Raw genomic sequence first — 21,622 nt, forward strand, 5'->3', positions numbered from 1 at the left:
AGTAAACCTGATACTTTTATTTAATGATAAATAATTAATATATCATGACGATGTGTAATTTTGGGATTTTTTATTTCCTGATTCGATAGGCGCACTGACGCGGCAACATATAATACTCTTTCCGATTCATTCTAGCCCTCGGGAATTGTTCTGTTACCGATGACGCAGGTTGTGAACTACAAGAAAATATTGAATGGGATTCCCGTTTAATGACGGCGTTGATTTTTTAATGATGAAACCAAAGGTGATAGTTTCTTAAAGTGGTTTTGGGTTGAGACCTAGTTTCGTCCGGTTTTTCCTTGACGTATTTCTTGTTGATGTCTGGTTGCCCAGAAACGTTAAAATGCATATTTCTAATAGCGTTAATGTCTCGTTAAACATTTCAGATTATTTACAAATATTGGTGCAAATGCGATGTATCATCGTAAACAACTATTAAGAAACATAATCTTACTGTTAGATTCTATTGTGTTGATTTTTCTTTATATAAAATAATAGGTTTTCATTTAGTATTTTTGAGTTATTATACAGTGTATACAGGGGCTACTCATGGAATGGTCAAAACTGCAATTTGACATTCATTATATTTGCCTCATTTGTAAAAATTTGCTATTGTCGCAAAAAAAAACACTTCTATAATCGTATAGGCCGCAGTGATATAATCGTGATGCTTCTCCGTCATATCCTGGGTTGTTCGTTTTGGTTTCCACGATTTGAAGAGGCTATTTTGATGTTAATGGCAAGAAAAGGCTCCGCAAGAGAGAAATGCTTGAGGACAATGACTTTCAAGACTTGTTGAAAGAAAATTCAGCTTAAATTTTCACAGAACATTCAGGCATATTAGCAGACCATGAATCAGTTTTAAAAAAAGAGTCATAAAATTGCTGAGCATATGCTGGGATCAACAAGGTGTAGTGTAGGGATGCCGAAAAAATATCGATATATCTATATATCTATACATTTGCGGCCGATATGTTTTATATACTTTTTATTTTACGAAAGACGAAAGAATGTGTAAACATTGCCAGAAAATATTTTATGTACAAATTTTTATCAATAAATATCTTTTAAAATAAAACAATGATTATCATATATAAATGTACATTATATTTGAAAGCATTCTCGGTTATCCAACAGATTTATTTGGTGGTGCTGGATCAAAGTTTATTTTACTACATACATTTATTAAAATATATTTCTGTATTTAAGTTTCGTTGCAAAGAAGATTTTGGGATTGGCTTAGAATATTTTGATTTGTCAATAATTGTTCAACAAAATCGAAACCGGCTAAATGGTGTATCAGATTAGCCATTAAGAAAACAAATCATCACTGAAAATACGGATTTTTTGAGCAATCACCTTATTCGTCAGACTCAATCTTTTCCTTTTCTCTTTTAACCTGTACATTCTGACTTTTCTCATATTTCAAAGATGTGTTCCTGAAAAATGATTTAGTTGTAGTATAGAAAAATAGCTGTTATAAGTCGAGGTCTATTTCAAATCTTTTGGAAAACTATAAAGGGTTTCATTTAAATACGCAACAAAGTAAACTCATCCTTTAACTCTAAACAATTTTTCTTAATTTTCTTATTTCTGCTTTATTTTTGAGAATTTACTGAATAACCTAGTATCTATTAATTAACATGGCATTCAAAATAGAAAGAAAATGGTGTAAAAGCAAATATATTGATGTTGTGTCGGTTGAAGTTAATAGACGGCAACAAAGAAAGTTTATTGTATCGTATTGAAATTGGCAATGAAAAATTAAGTAAAATAGGTTATACGTTTGAGCCGTGAAAAACCTATAGTTTATTTTGTGGAATCAACTTGATGTAATTTATTACGATATACTTATGGTATCATCAGGAAACATACATACAGGAAACCATTATCGATTTCAGCAGTTGGGTGAGTTCTTAGGTTAGTTAAAAAGGAAAGGTTAGTTAAAAGTGAGTAGAGATTAATATTAAATGATTTTGATGGATAATTTGCGAAAGACCCATGTTTTGGCAGAAAGAGCATTATCGTGATATCTTTTTATCATGAATAGCTTCAAATAATATTCCTTATTGACTGGTAGTTTACTTGCTGCAAAGAAATTATAACAAACAATGGCCAGGATATATACAATGGCCTATTTTATCATATCAATAACAGGCCAATTGAAAAGTCCCCACCAAGACACAAAAATGACGCTACTAGAATTAAATTCATAATTTTTTGTTAGCCCTAACCCTCAAAACCTTGTGAATTATGGCATTTTTTGAGTGAACCAACTTTTATTATTGTGAAAATTTTGAATGATCGTAAATTGAAATTGAATGAAATCGTAGACACTCTAAAGATATCAACTGAGCGTGTACATCATATGATTCACGAATATTTGGGTTGAGAAAGCTCTGTGCAAAGTGGGTGACGTGCAAGCTCACTATTGACCAAAAACGACGAGTTGATGATTTGGAGCAGTGTTTGAAGATGAGCAAGCGTAATAAACCCGAGTTTGTGCGTCGATATGTGACAATGGCTCCTTCATTTCACTCCGAAGTCTAATCAACAGTCAGCCGAGCAGACTGCACACGATGAACCTGCTCCAACGCGTGGGAAAACGCAACAGTCGGCTGGCAAGGTTATGTCTTCTGTATTTTGGGATGCGCATGGAATAATTTTCATTGACTAACTTGAAAAATGAAGGACCATCAACAGCGCCTATTACATAGCGTTATTGGACCGCTTGAAGGACGAAATTGCCGAAAAACGGCCGCATTTGAAGAAAAAAGAAGTCCTGTTTCACCAAGACAATGCACAGTGTTTCAAGTTAGGGAAAACGATGCCAAAAATCCATGAACTGAGCTTCGAATTACTTCCTCATCCACCGTTTTCTTGAACTCTGGCCCCAGCGAGTATTTTCTGTTCTCAGAACTCAAAAGAATGCTCGCTGGGAAGAAATTTTCGTCGAATGAAGAGGTGATCGCCGAAACTGAAGCCTATTTCGAAGTGAAGGGCAAATCGTACTACAAAAATGGTGTCGAAAAGTTGGAGCGTCGCTATAATCACATTTGAAGGGAATTATGTTGAATAAAAAAAGTTGCCAAAAAAATGTGTTTTACTATGGCAGCCAAATCAAGAAAAATAATTCAGATTGATTATATGAGTATAATAATTGAGTATTATTTCTACACTTCTACGCACAAGACACAAAACTAAATTACTTTCTTGTTAATCCAATATCTCGGTTAGATATTATTCCGCTTGTGTATGCATGCTGGTTTAAATTATTCCAACCACTGTAGTGCAATACGGAGCTAGTTAGTTTTAATATTTTAAAATTAGTATTTCAAGCAACCAGCATATGCAAATGGGTTCGTTCTGGGTGTATAAATAGACTCTACTAGTGTTGTAGTTTAAATTCCTCAATTAACGAAATTACTCTTACTCAACAATACATTTAAAAATAGAACTATGTCAATTTAACATTTTATTCGGATTTATTTATGTTTCGTGTAATATACGAGGATAATTCGTTATTTGTCATCGTTATGATTTCGAGCTTTCTTACTTAAATTGCAAGTATGTGGTTCTATAGCAATTGTTTATTATTTATGAGAGTTTATTATAATATTTATGATGTTATAAAATAAAGGCCCAATAAAATAAAAATTATCGAAACTTGTGTCAATTTTTCTAATTTTAAATGATAAATATACATATATATTATCAAATGCAATATGTAAAATTATCGTGAATCTATATTTTAAAATCTAGGGTTTATACATTAATAGGGCAATAGAAAAAGGAACAAGGTAGTATATATATTTCATGTTTATTCATAAAATCACGACTGACATTCAAGTACGCTTTATTAGGAGCTGATAAATGAGTTTCTTTGATCTTAGGTCAAGCCGGGGGTATGCTCCGACTAACCAGTACCTAAGTTTAGTCTCATCTACTCAATTTTCTGGCCAATATGGCGTTTCCAATTTAGTCTACCACCACACGGGAATATGTAATGAGCAAAATAGCGGCTTATTTAATATTCATACTGTACAAGTGGGAAACGCTTTGGGAGGAAGGAAATAGTTTCAACGTTTTAGCGCAAGTGGTTTCGAAAAAGAAAAAAATTATTCTGAAGAATCTTTTATGGTCGGACCTTATTCGCAATAATAAACAACGAACAGTGTTAGTCTTATTTACCTATTAAATGTTCCTTTTTTAATTTTTTTTATTTTTAGCAAATTTTAAATCATCTAGTAATTTTGAGTTTTGAGCCTTTTTCAATTGCAATATGATGAAAATTATATATATATATATATATATATATATATATATATATATATATATAATATAGTATTATATATTATATTATATAAGTTATTTTTTATACAAGCCTAGTAAGGTAAAAAGATAAATATTCATATAAAAAGTAAAACGATAAATATTCAGCTATATTCTTGAATGTAGCACAAGTCCTCGGTATGGCACGCAATTGTTTCTAAGTTACAGAAAATGTTACCGAAGCAACACACTCAACTATTAGGATCTTACATGACAGCCAGAATGTTTAGAATCAAACAAGAGGAAGCCTACGCTATAATAAAAGAAACTATATATGTGATATATGAGATATGTGGTATACCACAATGTACCCTCATTTTACCTTACCTTTTATTGTACCCTTTTTTTCAATCAAAAACTTGAACTTAAAATTATTGAACACAAAATATTGAATATTTCAGATGTGGAAGAAAAAAGTCTGTGATGTAACCGATAAAAATTCTTTTTTTTTGAGTATATTATTTAAGCGTTTATTTTTATCAAGTATAACCATACAATGTAATGAATATTTTGTATATATAGAGGAAAAATATCACGATGGCTATATTTATTAATGATATTGCCTTTCTGGCTCTCGGAAGCAACAGCGAAGAAGCCACCCAAAACTATTAACAGGCAAATGCTAATAAACTTACACCGAGACCTTCAGACACCGACTGTCACTTAGGATATCGAAAGAAATGTAAAGACATGTGAGGGCAGACTCTATTCTCAGGTCAATCAATATCGAAGTAATAAAACTCTTGGACAACATCAGAATAGGACACAGACTCACACCATCTGACTGTGTAATATAGTGTAATGAGGTGCATTTAATAGAAAAAGATCAGTGTTAATACATAGATATTATTACATCAGAGACTACGATACGGCCTCCTAGATATATACCTAGATTTAAGTTATTGTAAAGACAAATAGTATTGAGGAAAATTTCACAATCTATGCACCTTTTGCATCCCCTAAGAGAATGCATTATTGAAAACACCCGATAAGTCCAATCCGACTTAACATAAGATAAGTCCTTTCTATTTATGAAAGAATACGTGAGAAGGAGCAGGTGAAGACATATTGACGAGCATTAGAATTAGAATGATGTGTTAGAGCCACACTGTCTTTGGAGCAAAGACCTCAATATCTGTATATCAAAAACATATCAGAGATTAGCACGAGATTTAATAGGGAAGAATATTGTCTGAGATGTTAGGAAAATATTTTACCAACATATGAACATCTCAAAGATCTCAAGAGCAATATTATAGTTGTAAGACTGGGATATTGTAAGACGACCCATGAATATCTAATGAGAAATTATGAGAGGCTCACAGTTGAACGTATATTAATCAGAGCCAGTGTATACCAGAGGTGTGTCTCAGCTCTAAAAATATTGAGAAACTTATAGTATTTTTGAGGATGGTGGATCTTTATTCAAGTACATAATATATCAAAAATCTACTTAAGCCGGCTTGGTTGGTGCAGTGGTAAAGGCGACAGGACGGTCCATCTACTCTTGCAATACTCGCGTGATGGAATCCTGCTGGGGCATGGTCGTAAATTTATGTTTGTGATTGTTTAATATTTGTGATTGTCCTAGGCGAGAGTGTAAAATCCGATAAAGAAAATTATCGCAGTCACGCCAGTAACCAGGCTGGCCAGTCGGTAGGCTTAATTAGTTAGGCCGAGGACTGTGGTTCGGAGCCCCCGTTAAACTGTAGGTCCAGTCCAGATAAACTCTCGTTGGTGAAGGAAGACGCATTTTATTTCTAGACGTTATATTTTGTGAAAGGGTATTAAACAAAAAAATTATTATTTCACATAACAAACTGTTTTATTTTACGGAAAAAAGGCGACTTGTTGAACAGCGATTAAGCGACATTGAGGGAGCGACATTGAGGGTCTTTTAGAAAACGGACCAACCCATCTCACTCGTTCACCATTCAGGCAGATTTTCAAAACAGATGGTCGGATAGTCTAGCCCGTATTATATAACACACAAACCTACGCACATTTTTAACGATTATTTGTTCTTCACCGTTTGTATTTTGTTATTGCAGGTAACATGAAAATGTTGAAAACATTTTTTATCCACCTTTAAACAGATGAAACAGGTCCATCTTTAAACGCTTAAGGCTGATCGATCATATCTCTATAGACTTCGGCTGTTGGTGGAATTATCCCTGACAGCAGATTTTGTTCTGTTTATTAGTCTACGCGTCAAATGCATTTAATTTTAAATCTACTTTTTAATTTGTTACTTCATTTTGATATTTTTGTTACCAATCTTGAAATTAACTTAATATATCAGCTTTGAGTGTAGTTTTTTTATAGTTTAATAAAACAAATACTTTGAAGAAAATTCATGAACCAACTAACTTTTCATTCACTATTTTTTTCTTAAAACAGTATTAAATAAAGAAATCGTCACTTGTTCTATTAAAGTAATTACTCAGCTGAAAATTCAAAGTGAGAGGTACTTTCTCGAAACTTTCATTATATCCTATTCTTTATTTATTCTCTTCGTTTTGTACGAAGTTGTATAAAATTCGATATGTCCCAATTTGTCAGGATAATATCTCCCTCAATATCTCACTCCTGTTTTTTTTCTGTTAATTTATGACTGTTCTTAATTAACCTTCAGTTAATTAACAATTTTTTGTGGATAGATTCGTCTGTTTTTTTGCTAGTAAATATTCCGACGGTATAAAAATATATCAAAGCTCGAGCCTAATTATTTTTCAAACTGTCTGATCCGTTTTTAATTAATATTAATTAATTATTAAATTTTTTGACATTTTGGACAGTTTATTACATTATTTCAAGTAAAAATATTATATGTTCCGTGTTGTCTAATTTAGTTTCATGGGTTATGTGTATCGGATGGGATTTATTTTGTGTTGGCATGAGATGAAATTGTTTAGGGCTTCTCAGCGACGGTGGCTTTGTTTCAATGGTTGGTAATGCGGCGGAAATAATCAATTATTAGGACAAGTTAAAAATAAAAAGTCTAACGGGCTGTGAGAGATGGTAAGCCTAACAGGTATTGTTTCTTATCCCTTTAAAACATATTTTAAGATGTTCAGGGAAAAAATATTTGTAAATATAATTGTTTATTTTATTTTTTATATTTGCATTGACATTCTTCGATGTTCTAATTGTAATGAAAATAGAGATCTTTTCGTGACCTTTGTGGTTATGATGTTAGAACGTAGAACAATAAGTCTACATAGTTGAATAAATAGTGAAGATTTTCTGGTAATCACATAAATCAGACAGGGATCAAGATTTAAAATGGTAACTTAAAGAGTATGCGGATAGTACCATCTGAGTACAGTTTTAAGCCGGTTATGAGCGTTGGCCAGGCTTGATGCAAGGATTTATTTGTGCCAGAATTAACATGTTGAACATTATATAACAAGAACTGTTATTGAGATCCGGCTAATAACTGATATTTATGATAATATAAGGGTTAGTGTTGCGAAAATATACCTATAGATATAGATGAAGATATAGATGCTCCATTATAATTAACAAATCATTATACTATATAACGAAAAATACGGCAACAAAACAGAACACCTGAAAATAAAAATACTTTAAACAATATAACCCAAAGACTGAAGGGAAATACTGGAAATTAAAAACAAATCCAAGATTATTTGAGAAATTTAACAGATGATAAAGGAACTGATTATTCACTCTGAAAAGCCACGAAATATCTAAAGCGCTCATGTACACACAGTCTACCTATAAGAGACCTAAGTGGAAATTGGGCACGTGACAATCACCAAAAAGCAGAAGCGTTTGCTGAATATCTAGAAAAAAACTTAAACTCAAACCAAACGAAACTAATATTGAATATAATTTGCCGGACACAGAAGCTGAAAATTCGATGATTGAATTAGTCACGCCGAAAGAGATAACTAAAGTTATTAAAAATGACATTAAACCCAGGAAATCACCAGGGTATGATTTAATAACAGGAAAATTACTGCATAAACTACCAAGAAAGGGAATTATAAAACTCACCAACTTCATCAATACAGCATTTGGATTAAAACATGTTACAGGCATTTGGAAGATGGCGGAAATTATAATGATGCCAAAACCTGGGAAGTCACCAAACAGAATAAAAGCCTATAGACCTACATCATTCCTGCCAGTAATATCTAAGGTTTTTTAAAAACTCGTACTGAAAAGAATAAAAACGATCATGGAGAGAAAAAACCTAATATCAACACATCTACTCTACACTTGTGATATACCACAAATGGAGAATATTACAATGGCTACATTTGCTGATGACACTGCGTTTACAGCTGTCGGAGACAATACTGAAGAAGCTTCTCGAAAATTACAACAGGCAAGTAACAATATAAATAATTGGACACAAGCTTGAAAAATAAGAATTAATGGAACTAAATCTGTACATGCGCAGTTCACCTACAATCAGACCATGCAAGCACCAATAACATTAAATAATATTATCATTCCATATAGCAACAACGCTAAATAAGTCTCAATGAATCTTGATGCAAAATTTCGCTGAAAAAAAGATATAAAGAAGAAAAGAAAAGAACTGGAATTGAAACATAGGAAAATGTACTGGCTAATTGGAAGAAAATCACAATTATCAGTACATAATAAATGGCTATTATATAAGCAAATATTGAAACCTATATGAACATACGGAGTTCAATTATGGGGATGTTCTGGAAAGAGTAACATAAATAAAATACAAATTTTTCAGAACAAAGTCCTGAGAGGTATTGTGATAGGACTGATTACCTACATCGAGATCTTCAGATACCCACAGTCAGTCAAGAAATCAAGAAAATTGCAAATGGGCATGAGGAAAGACTCCATTCTAATGAGAATATTGATATATTGCTACTTTTGGGTACCACCAGAACAGGGCACAGACTCAAAAGAATTAAACCATCTGATCTTATGATTTTCTGATATATGATATTAAAAAACTGCCCTACTAAAGTACAGCAAAATTAGAAACAGTTTTCATTAGGTGCGCATATGTACTGATCATTTTTCACTTCAAAATCTCTACATTCAATAAAAACATTTATTGGCAGAAACGAATATATATACCAATATATTTCCTAAAACCCTTTTTCGTCTTTCTAATAACATGACAGTACTGTGTTCAAAGAACTATATTGATTTCGTAGCGATCCAATCACTAATCTATTTTCGCTCTTCTTCAGCATTTTGAATACTCGAGAAGAATCATATACATCGACATCAAAGTGGAATATCCATGGTCATATGTCTTACTGTGCATATATTGGGATCAACAAAGTATACGAGCTGTTAGAACAGAATTAAAGTCATGGTATTCAAGCTTATACTGAACACACTGAACGACGTATTATTGTAAAGAAAATTAACAATTGCAACGCAAAGTCATCCTTTTGAATGACAACGTTCAGCCACACATTGTAACAGTTGGAAATAATATATTACAGCTCGAATAGGAAGTTATACCGCATCCAACATACTCGCCAAACATGGCTTCTTCTGATTATCACTTGCCCAGGTTGATGCAGCATGGCTTAGCTGGTACATGGTTTCGAAATTATTGGGTCAATGCCAAATCAACATCGTTCTTTTGACACGGTATCATCAGATTGCCATAAAGATGGGAAAAAATTGTAAAATATGATGGAAAGTATTATCTTTAATATATAATGTTGTATAAATTTCTCTCAAAAAATGTTATTTTAGAGTGAAAAGAATATATGTAAATACCTAATAATATCTTCTATGCTTCTATAAATTAAATAAATTAAACAATAATTAATGCATGTTTTTTTTTAGTATTTATAATTAGTATTTTTTATTAAATTCTAAGTTTTTTAATATACTTTTTTAACATTATGCATTTTAATATTTATTCAGGAAACAAAATATTGGCTTCAAGGTTATTATGTATAATGAAAATACATTATTTGTTTAATGCGATTTATTTTGGTTCTATGTAAGTTGTTTTTGGTATTGTTATTTTATATTGTTCATATTTAATTGGAATATTAAGTGTTAGGTAACTGTATTAAAATACTAATAACGATGTATTATATATTTTTTATGTATTTGCGAAGATTGATTTGCTGTTAGAATGAGTTGTAATTATTATGCACTTAGAAAGATAATTGTATTTATAGGATGTTTTTGTGATTGTTTTGTTATTTCCTTTTAGATTTTAAAATATTTAAAAGAGACGATTCTGAAGTCTTTGATAAAGAACGGTTTAGAGAAGCAAAAAAGATCGAAGACTATGGACGAACTAATTGGACAAATATACGACTGTAACTTTCAAAACACCTTACAGGCAGCTTGGCACTAAATCAACAGACTGTTACATACTATGGGAAAGATCCAGAAGAATAGAAAATGGCTACAACACCAATTGACTGAAAATACCATTGAGAACTGCTTCAACATCACGATATCACTGATTGCCACGCAAAGAAGAAGCATCTTCTGTAGCGTGTTATGATTTGCGCTGAAAAGTTTCTGACTAACTGCTACGAGTATTCCTCACCCAAGAAATTATCGGTGAGTAATCTATATCGAAACCGTAACGAAATATTCATGGTCATTAGCTTTTGCTGTGAATATGGTGGTATTAGCAAGGTGTAACGAGATACTACAATCTAAAGGAAAACGGGTGTCTCGCGCGCCGACTGAACAAATTAAACGACGCATCGAACGAACTATTGCAAAAAAATACTAGTAATGGTGAGTAAACAACGCTCCACCATTCGTCGAAAGAATTTGATACACTGTTGCAGCTTGAATAGGAAGTTCTATCGCACCCAGTGTATTCAGCAGACAATAGCGCTTTCTAATTATCACTTGTTCATACAACTTGACATTTATTCGATTTCAAAATGCTGAAGAAGAGCGAAAATGGATTAGTGATTGGATCGCTACGAAATCAATATAGTTCTTTGAACACAGTACTGTCATGTTATTAGAAAGACGAAAAAGGGTTTTAGGAAATATATTGGTATATATATTCGTTTCTGCCAATAAATGTTTTTATTGAATGTAGAGATTTTGAAGTGAAAAATGATCAGTACATATGCGCACCTAATGAAAACTGTTTCTAATTTTGCTGTACTTTAGTAGGGCAGTTTTTTAATATCATATATCAGAAAATCATAAGATCAGATGGTTTAATTCTTTTGAGTCTGTGCCCTGTTCTGGTGGTACCCAAAAGTAGCAATATATCAATATTCTCATTAGAATGGAGTCTTTCCTCATGCCCATTTGCAATTTTCTTGATTTCTTGACTGACTGTGGGTATCTGAAGATCTCGATGTAGGTAATCAGTCCTATACTATTTGGGTGCGCCCACAATACCTCCCAGGACTTTGTTCTGAAAAATTTATATTTTATGTATGTTACTCTTTGCAGAACATCCCCATAATTGAACTCCGAATGTCCATATAGGTTTCAGTATTTTCTTATATAATATCAATTTATTATGTATTGATAATTGCGATTTTTTTCCAATTAGCCAGTACGTTTTCCTATATTTTAATTCCAGTTCTTTTCTTTTGTTCTTTATATATTCCTTCCAGCGAAGTTTTGCATCTAGATTTATTCCGAGATATTTAGCGTTGTTGCTATATGGAATAATAGTATTATTTAATGTTATTGATGCTTGTACGGTCTGTTTATAGGTGAACTGCACATGTACAGATTTCCTTTCATTAATTCTTATTTTCCAGGCTTCTTCGCTATTGTTTCCGACAGCTATAATTACAGTATCATCAGCAAATGTAGCCACCGTGAGATCTTCCATTTGTGGTATATCACAAGTGTAAAGTAGATAAAGCATTGGTCCCAGTACACTTCCTTGGGGTACACCTGCTTTAGCTTCTTTTATTGTAGAGTAAGCTTCTTCTTGCTTGACTCTAAACATTCTGGTTGTAATGTATGATTTTAATAGTTCGGTGTGTTGTTTTAGTACCATTTTCTGTAGTTTACGAACAAGGCCTTAATGCCAAACCTTATCAAAGACTTGTGCTACATCTAAGAATATAGCCGAGCATACTTTTTTTATTTCGTAGGCTTTTTCAATAATATATGTTATTCTGTGGACCTGGTCATTTGTTGACTGCTTGTTAATAAACCCAAACTGGTGTGTTGGTATTAGGTTTTTTCTCTCTATGATGGGTTTTATTCTTTTCAATAGGAGTTTTTCAAAAACCTTAGATATTACTGGCAGCAGTGATATAGGTCTATAGGCTTTTATTTCGTTTGGTGACTTGCCAGGTTTTGGGATCATTATAATTTCCATAATTATTAATAAAACTTATTACTATCCATTTAATTACTTCAAGAACGTTTTTTATTATAGCAATCAGGTTTAATGATATCCTAAAAGTTTTATTCGAAAAAAAAACCGTAAAGTAAATTTTTGGAGAAATAAAATTCAAATAAATGTTAAGGACATAGTCATAAATTCCTCTTCACGAACGCATATCTTATATAAACCTCAATCACATTCTGACCAAGTTATTTTTATATATCGAGTGTTTTAAATTTAATTCCTCCGCAGAAACCACTAGATCCAATTATAAAACGGCCTGAAGCGATCTCTCGAAGGAACCATATTTATTCTTCTCGGGAGGATCGCTTCGTGGAAACGACCACCGTATTTTCCCCCCTTTTTTGATATATAAGCAATTTACTTATGAGAATTCCTACCCTTGGATACCAATGGATCGAAGAGAATCGGGTTTTTAGGTCGATCAAAAAGCGTCTTTTTTTTCTTTACGATTAAAGGTAATTTATTAATAGTCGGACGTGTGGGATGTTATATGAGTTTCATGAATAATGATCACCACATATTTCTATGTACAATTTAATATGTACAAACATATATGTAACGTCTTTATTGGAAGTAGGAAAATGACGATGCCGTGGTTTTCTTCAATTTTTTCTTCATCAGTCTGATACACAGATGCCATCACTTGACAGCTATTATTAGTTTAAGACTTAAAAATTATTAGTTTTAATTTTTGTTGTATAATGGATATAAAATAATTCAGTGTTTTGCTTGAACGTCTTGAGATCAGAAGAATACTGAAGCTAAAGAGTAGTATGATTTTATAACCGCTTGGTAGGTATATCAACTGTTATTTAGGAAAGTTCGACAGCCGACACGCTCATAGGGACGACTTTAAATTGTCAGAAGATACTGTGTTTTCAAGTTTACACAAACATTTAATTACAATATATTTAACATAACAAACAGTTTAAAATCTTTTTAATTAGATTATATTATAATAAAGAGAAAGTGGCGACTTGTTGGAACGACTGCATAGACAATACTACATCTCACAGACTAAATACGCCTTTTTTCTAAACAACCAGGCCAGTCGGGCTATATACTTTTTTGATGACACTCGTGAAGTATCGACTGTATTCGTCCACTAGTTTGCCTTTGATGCTATCCTGAATTCAGCATAGAATGGTTTCCAAGTTTAGATGCCTCCAAATTTCAATAGATCATAGCTTAGTAACTACTGCAACGAGTCTTTGGTCACTATACGGATTGAGGTACAAGCTTCTGTCCAAATTCATCTTGATACATTAATTGATAACTTTAATCCGTCTTCGGTGACTTATGCCCTGAACTGCGATGATTATATCAGAAATATACAGACCTGGTAGGTTTTTCAAAGCATGGTTATATACTAATTCTAATAATTTATGGCTAGGGAACTTTGAATACTTTTGGTGACCTTACAGTTTCAGAGATATTTTTGCTCAAACTTTACTTAACCATGCCAAGGAATGTTTCGAGTAACTACGGAATAATTACCAATTCGACGTCAACTTATACACTTTTCTGGATAAGTGCTGATTCTGGTTAACTGAATGAACTCCTGATGATCTTTGCGACACCTTATTGACTGAACCGCTTACAAAATGTATAAGATTTAAAACAAGACCTTTAATTTAAATATCAAAAGTATATTATTTGAATAGAGAGAAGTAGCAACAAACCTTGTTACTGCTTGGAGCCGTTAATAAAGCCAAATAAAAGAAAACGTACAAGAAAGAAGAAATTGACACGAGTTTTAACAAATGACAACAAAAGAATTCATATTGTTCAACTTATTAGAACATACTTTGAAGAGAAGTGACACATAATACCAACTCACCAATATGAATATCAAAAGTTTCAAATACTTTACATTTTCGATGATATTGCGTTTTTCAAGTTATCTTGATTCTAAAGTCTAACAAAATGTTCATATTCAGCGCTTTCTTAGGCTAACAAATATTTCGCTTCGGCTATGATGAACTTCTTCATCATTGTTATCGATATTGTGAGCAAATTTAACACCATTTTCCCAATGTTCAGGGTGTTGTGATAGGAACATGTTTAAATTATCTTGTGATACATGTTTGATAGGCAGTCTTGCAGGGCATGATGATTGAGGGATCACTATCAAGAGATTAGCTGACTGAGTTTTGATGGGGAATAATAGGCGTTCATAATTCATTTTTTTAATTTTCTACAAATTGATTTCATACAACAGTTGTAAACGGTATTAACTATGGTAATAATAAAGATATTTGTTCTTTTATTTGTAGAATTTCTTGAAGAAAAGTAGTTATATATATCAAGGCTAACTATTATAGTGGATTCGAGAAATGATTCAAGTAAAAATTCAAAAAAACATCTTGATTAGATTATTTCTTAATTATGACAATGAAGCACTTACTAATTGTCATTAACGAACAAGATCTATACACACAATTAATATATGTGAAAAACAATAGTACTGTCTCATCAAACTCATAATGGACTATCGGAAAGCAGTTGATTTTTACTTGACAATACTTGTTTTTCATTTTAAGAAAACTAAACACAAAGTTCACACGGATAAGAAAAACAGGATGTAACATAGTAAACACCATCAGAGGCTCTACCGAAGCGATTGGCACAACAGATTTTTTAACATTATCGTCTTTAACGACATGGTATAACTCGATTTTTGGTAAATATCTCTCAGTGTTTTAACGACAAGGAAATAGTGTATTTTTAGTCATGATATTCTATATTGATGGACTGGAAAGTAGTAATTACGTTCCCGAAAAGATTTTTTCTTTAAAAACATTCCATAAATTTCCGGATACTACAGCTTGTTGTATTACGTGCAATACAAGACGACCATCCCGATTTTGGATTGTCAATTGGCGTTTCTGGTTCTGTAAATTTACATTTTTGACGATGTGCAGAATGTTATGACGTATGTACGTAAAAAATATTGTGTAGATCTCTGAACACTTAAATACATTAAAAAAAACTTAAACTTACTTCTCCTGTTAGTGGTTTGATTTAACAAATATGTTGTAGGTCGTTTAAATTTACTAAATATCGTGTCCTGCGTAAACATCGATATGTAATAGGAAAACTGAAACATCGTTTGACATAATGGTACTATAGGACTGTATTCATTCGTTCAGTATTGTTCAGAAATTTTATATTATGGAACTACCTTAATTGATATAGAGTACGTGCCCTATTACTTTGTTGAACTAACACAAAATAGTAATTCCCAGAGAATATTTTGATAACCAATAATAACGGTTATTGACTTAAAATTACGAAAATCAAAAACCTACCCTAAACCTATAAAAATAAAATTCTACTTCGCACTATTCATGAAAATAGATTGTTTCATAAGTATTGTAATCGATATTAATTCGATATCATATTACATATTAATGCGAATTAAAATAATATTTTGCACGTCATTTTACCACTATGGATGAAACCTAGGTTTATTAATAAGAGCCTGAAGAATAATATCAATAGTGGTTTTAGAATTAGAAATTTAGTTTAGGCTTTAAAGTTTACTTTAGTTTTTTTCCGGTTGCAAAAAAATTGTGGTTGTGAATCATCTTTAAACGCTAAATTAAGATTATTTAAATATTTACGATTACAATTACGAAAATAACAGTGTTATGTTTCATATTTATTTAGGAACAGAACTAATACATTAACGAATAAGAAGGAGAAAATATCTTTGATATATTTATGTTTTGAAAATCGAAACCCAAACCCCAAAAATACAACATACTCAAAATATTATTCAAAACTCCAAACTAAGATACATCTATTGGACTTGTCCAACAATTTTTGCATACCATACAGACTTATTCCAATCGTCTATGAGTCTAAAGTTAAAACAAGTACTGCTAAAAGTTACTTCTCTAATATTTAAACTTCGACTGAACCGAACAATATTGTACGGGAACTTTAAACTCTACACAATATATTAGTTAACTTTTTAATATAAGTTGTTGGGATATTGACAGGGATCTTAGCATAACAATCTCATTTATGTAATGCATTTCCGAGTTTCAAACTTTTACCATATATCCCAGGATGATGTTGAAGTTTGATATTACCTATTTTTTAAAAAATCTTAATAATAATAGAGGTAAAGTTGTAGTCAAAATCAATAAATCAAAAATTGTAGGTTATCTGTAGGTCTACTAGCGAAAAGTACTAATTTAAACAACTGTTAGACAACCTAGATAATTGTTAAATTCGATACATAGATAACAAATTTCCAATTAGTATTATTGAGTTATTCGGTGTATACAGATATTTAGCATAACACTCAAAATTTCATTTTCGATATTCATTACTTTTGTTGTTTGATTTGACGAAATCTGCTACCGAAGAAGACAATGAATGAAAACCAAGCTCAAGCTCCAAAGAAAGGCTTAGCAGCTAATAACAGGTCAATTAAAAAGTCCCCGGCTTGACACATAGATGGCGCTACTAGAATTAAATCCAAATGTTTTTAGTTAGCCCCAACTTTCAAAAACGAATTTCGCGAGTTGATAAAATATTGCTTTTTGAAGGGAAAAAATATAGTTGAAGCAAAATATTGGCTTGATGCCGAGTTTCTGGACACTGCCTAAGGAAAATCAACCATCAAGGATTGTTATGCTAAGTTTGCGCCCAAAAGAGGTTGTAACATTAAAAAAATCCACAAAATGGTTTTGAATTACCGTAAATTGAAATTGAATGAAATAGCAGACACTCTAAAGATATCAACTGAACGTGTACATCATATCATTCAACAATATTTGGGCATGAAAAAGCTCTGTGCAAAGTGAATGCCGCGAGCCAACTTTTGATCAAAAACAACGACGAATTGATGATTCGGAACAGTGTTTGAAGATGACCATGCGTAATAAACGCGAGTTTTTGCATCGATATGTGACAATGGATGAAACATGGCTCCATCATTTTAATCTGAAGTCCAAACGACAGTCATCCGAGTGGGCTGCACACGATGAACCCGCTCCAAAGCGTGGGAACATGCAATTGTCGGCTGTTATGGCGTTTGTATTTTGGGATGCGCATGGAATAATTTTCATTGACTATCTTGAAAAAGGAAGGACCATCAACCGTGACTATTACATAACATTACGGGACCGTTTGAAGGACGAAATCGCCGAACAACGGTCGCATTTGAATAAAAAGAAAGTGCTGCTTCATCAAGACAGATTTCATAAGAGATCCATTAATTGGGATTCTAATTACTTCCTCATCCACCGTATTCTCCATATCTGGCCCCCAGCGACTATTTCCTGTTCTCAAATCTCAAAAGAATGCTATCTGGGAAGAAATTTTCGTGGAATAAAGAGGTGATCGCCGAAACTGAGGCCCATTTTAGAGCAAAGAACAAATCGTACTACAAAAATGGTATCGAAAAGTTGGAGGGTCGCTATAATCAGTGTATGACCCTTGAAGGGAATTATGTTGAATAAAAAAAAACTAATTTGGCAAAAAATGTGTTTTACTATGGAAAGCCGGGGACTTTTCAATTGACTTGTTAATAAAAGGTTAAAAGCAGCCAGAGAAACTTATTCATAATATCTTTTTCACTGATACAGTTTCTACTATATCACAAATGAAGCATGAATTTCGGGAGAAAAAAACGGAGAAACAATATCTTTTTTGAAATAACTACACAGTAACTATTGTTTGAATTATCGTGTAGTGTTATAAATTATACCTTTCGAAATGTGTTCATTCTATATAAATTATGAATAGCATGCATGAACTAGACAGTTTTAATTAAGCGTTTATGTGAACTTATTATAATTATTTACATCAAGTCAGCATACTGGTTCAAGACGAACGCACTAACATAGTTTAATTAGTAAACTGTTGGCTCGTTCATAGTTTTAGTATACAGTAAATTTATTAATTACAAATTTAATTTCTTGGCTTTGATCATTTATATTGGACAATCTAATTTACTCCATATAGCACATTTAATATGGTGAAAAAAAATTTATATTAATAAACTGTTACTGTAGGGGCGTCGGCCACCAAGAAAAATATCGATATATCGATAAAAAAAACCCTTATAATTAAGCACCAAAATATACAAAATCTTTAAAAAATTATTAAACGGGTTTTTATATTTTTAAAAATTGAAAAATATCGGCTTACAAAAATATCGATATATTGGTCTAAAAATATCGCCCAAAAATATCGATATATTTTTCAGAAGATATCGATATATCTATGTTAATGTAACTACAAAGAAGTTTCCAGATGGGATACACTGACACTGCATTGACCAATTCTGAATTTCGGTGATTATACTAGTTGTTACACCGAAAAATTATCGAATTATTGGCCGACATTTCTTGATACATTGTTAAAAATATCGATATATTTAAAATAGAGTATCAAGCTTAGAGTAAAATAGAGTATTTCGAATTAAAATATCGATATTAATACATTGAAGAAGGGTATCGAACTATTGAGTTGAGATTTCGCCCCACGATCATCAAACATATTTTTGTTGAAAAAAAGGACTGGAGAGGAAAAAAGTTCCATATTAAACTTGGGGTTTGAAGGAGTGTATCGAACTATTTGGGAGAATTTTCTTTCGCCCCCCGTTGTTAAAATAATTTTTCGTGAAAAACTAGGGTTGGAGAGAAGAAATATTGATATATTGATATATATAAAAGTATCGATATTTATTATGTGTGATATATTTTATGCTCTTATATATCGATATATTTTTATACATATTGTAGTCGATTTATCAATATTTTGGTAAGTATCGATATTTCCGCTGTCGATATCTCTAGTTCTATAACAACAATCTGCTCTCTATAAAAGGGCAGTTATAAGGCGTCTATTCATTACATTTTAATTCGTTTAAAAGTAAATAATAATAACGAGTAAATTTTAGTCATCATCGTATTTTGGTGGTACCAGTTAAAAAAATAAAATATATAAATGTATTGTTACAACAGTATTATTCCAGATTATTCTGTAATTTTTATCGATTTAAAATACCATAGAGAACTTTATTATTTATTGTAATTAAGATAAATTGCAATTGTAATAAATAATTTGCAACATTTTATAAATGTATGTTATATTTCATCAATATATTTTAGATATCTTAGAGTTCAAACTTACTCCTTAATCAAGAATTATTTAATAATAAAATAAGTAACACATATTATTATATTATTTCATTAACTCTTTGCAAAATTAATTTAATTAAATTAAAATGCCTTGCAAAACAAGTTTTTGTCTAATAATACTTATTAAGGCCTGTTGCTAATACTCTCTATGGTCTAAAAAATCCTATATTAAATTTCTTTTGAAATAATTTATATTTTGATTTGATTTCAATGTGGAAATAATATTGTGTCGTCAATTTCTTTCAATAAAAAATGTCATGAATATATTGTCAAGCTTTTGATCGGGTTTGGCATTTGGGATTAATATGTAAGATGAGAAAATTGTTACCGCGTAACTATTGTCAACTGCTGGAGTCATATTTATTCGGAAGAAAATTTAGAGTATCGCACGAAATGGCGTTCTCGACATTTAAAACTATTTCGGCTGGTATTCTACACTGCTGACATTCCAACAACAAAACAAACACTTCTTAGAACCTTTGCTGACGACACAATTATTATGGCAACAGATATATCTCTGCCTAGGGCAATAGAAAAAGTGCAAGTGGCAGTCAACAAAATCTACAAATGGACGAAAGACTGGAAAATTCAACTTAATAGCTCCAAATCTGTCCACGTTAATTTTGCATTGAGGCGAAATAATAAACACTTAATTATATCACTCAATGGATGCCCGATTCCTCAAGCAGAATCAGCTAAATACCTTGGAATCCGTCTTGACGGTAGATTAAATTGGAAACATCACGTTAGACAAAAAGCAAAACACATTAGATCCAAAAAAAAACAACTATACTGGTTAGTCGGAAGATACTCTCAACTTGATCATCTAAAGTCAAAGAGGTTGATCTATAATACAATTATAAAGCCAATTTGGACCTATGGGATGTAAATATGGGGTTGCAATAAAAATTCAAATCAACTAGTCATACAACGCTGTCAAAACAAGGTTCTTCAATTGATTACCAATGCCTATCGCTATATAACCAACGAAGAACTGCACGATGACCTGGAAATCAAATGGATTTGCCAAGTTATCCAAGATTTCGCCTTGAAAAACGAAAGAAGATTACTAAATCATACTAACGTGGAAGCAATACAACTGCTGGACAGCGCGCAGGATGTCAGGAGATTGAAACGAACAAAACCATACGAACTTATATAAATTTAATGTAAACTATAGCTATAAGTTAATAATTAATAAATCATTATAATTTTATAACTGAGGAATACATATTGATGTATTTCCTCGCAAATGAATCAGTTCTAATATTATTATGATCAAGATTGATTGTTAAAGAATGTAGTAATTCCAATGTTATAAAGCTTAATGATGGACTATATTAGCAAATTCGGTAATTTTAATATTGATATGTTACGAGTGATATTGTATATATGTCTATATGCTGAAAATTGACAATTAATTCTCTGCCGGTGCCAAACACTAGTGGAAGATTATTCCGATGATATTTCATCAAATATCAGCCATAGAGTTTGGTTCAGATTATTCGAATTTAGTATTAATATCAAAGAACGATCCAGACAGTCAAAAAGGTCTGAACTATGACGAATTGCAAGTATTGCTGGAGTTAAATTTAGTTTAAGAGCTTAAAAAAATTTACGAGCGAGCAAAGAAATCATAAATCAACATTTGGAACATGTTTGGAAATATAAGAAAGGAAAAGAGCTATTGCACGTTTGTTTTTTTTTGTTCGTTAGGCACGTTAAGAATATTTTTCCATAAGACATTGTATCCTTGTATAAATATTTCTCATTA

At 31.8% G+C, this 21,622-nt stretch overlaps 1 protein-coding gene across 8 annotated transcripts in view; it reads right to left on the reverse strand.

Moving 5' to 3' along the window:
• Ih (hyperpolarization activated cyclic nucleotide gated potassium channel Ih) overlaps positions 1–21,622 on the reverse strand; it is a 332,983-nt gene that overhangs the window by 110,124 nt on the left and 201,237 nt on the right. The window lies entirely within an intron of this gene.

This window comes from Rhynchophorus ferrugineus, unplaced genomic scaffold (assembly GCF_030347505.1).
Source record: "Rhynchophorus ferrugineus isolate W39M unplaced genomic scaffold, kcgeb_rfMv2 rfM4, whole genome shotgun sequence".
NCBI lineage: Eukaryota > Metazoa > Arthropoda > Insecta > Coleoptera > Curculionidae > Rhynchophorus > Rhynchophorus ferrugineus.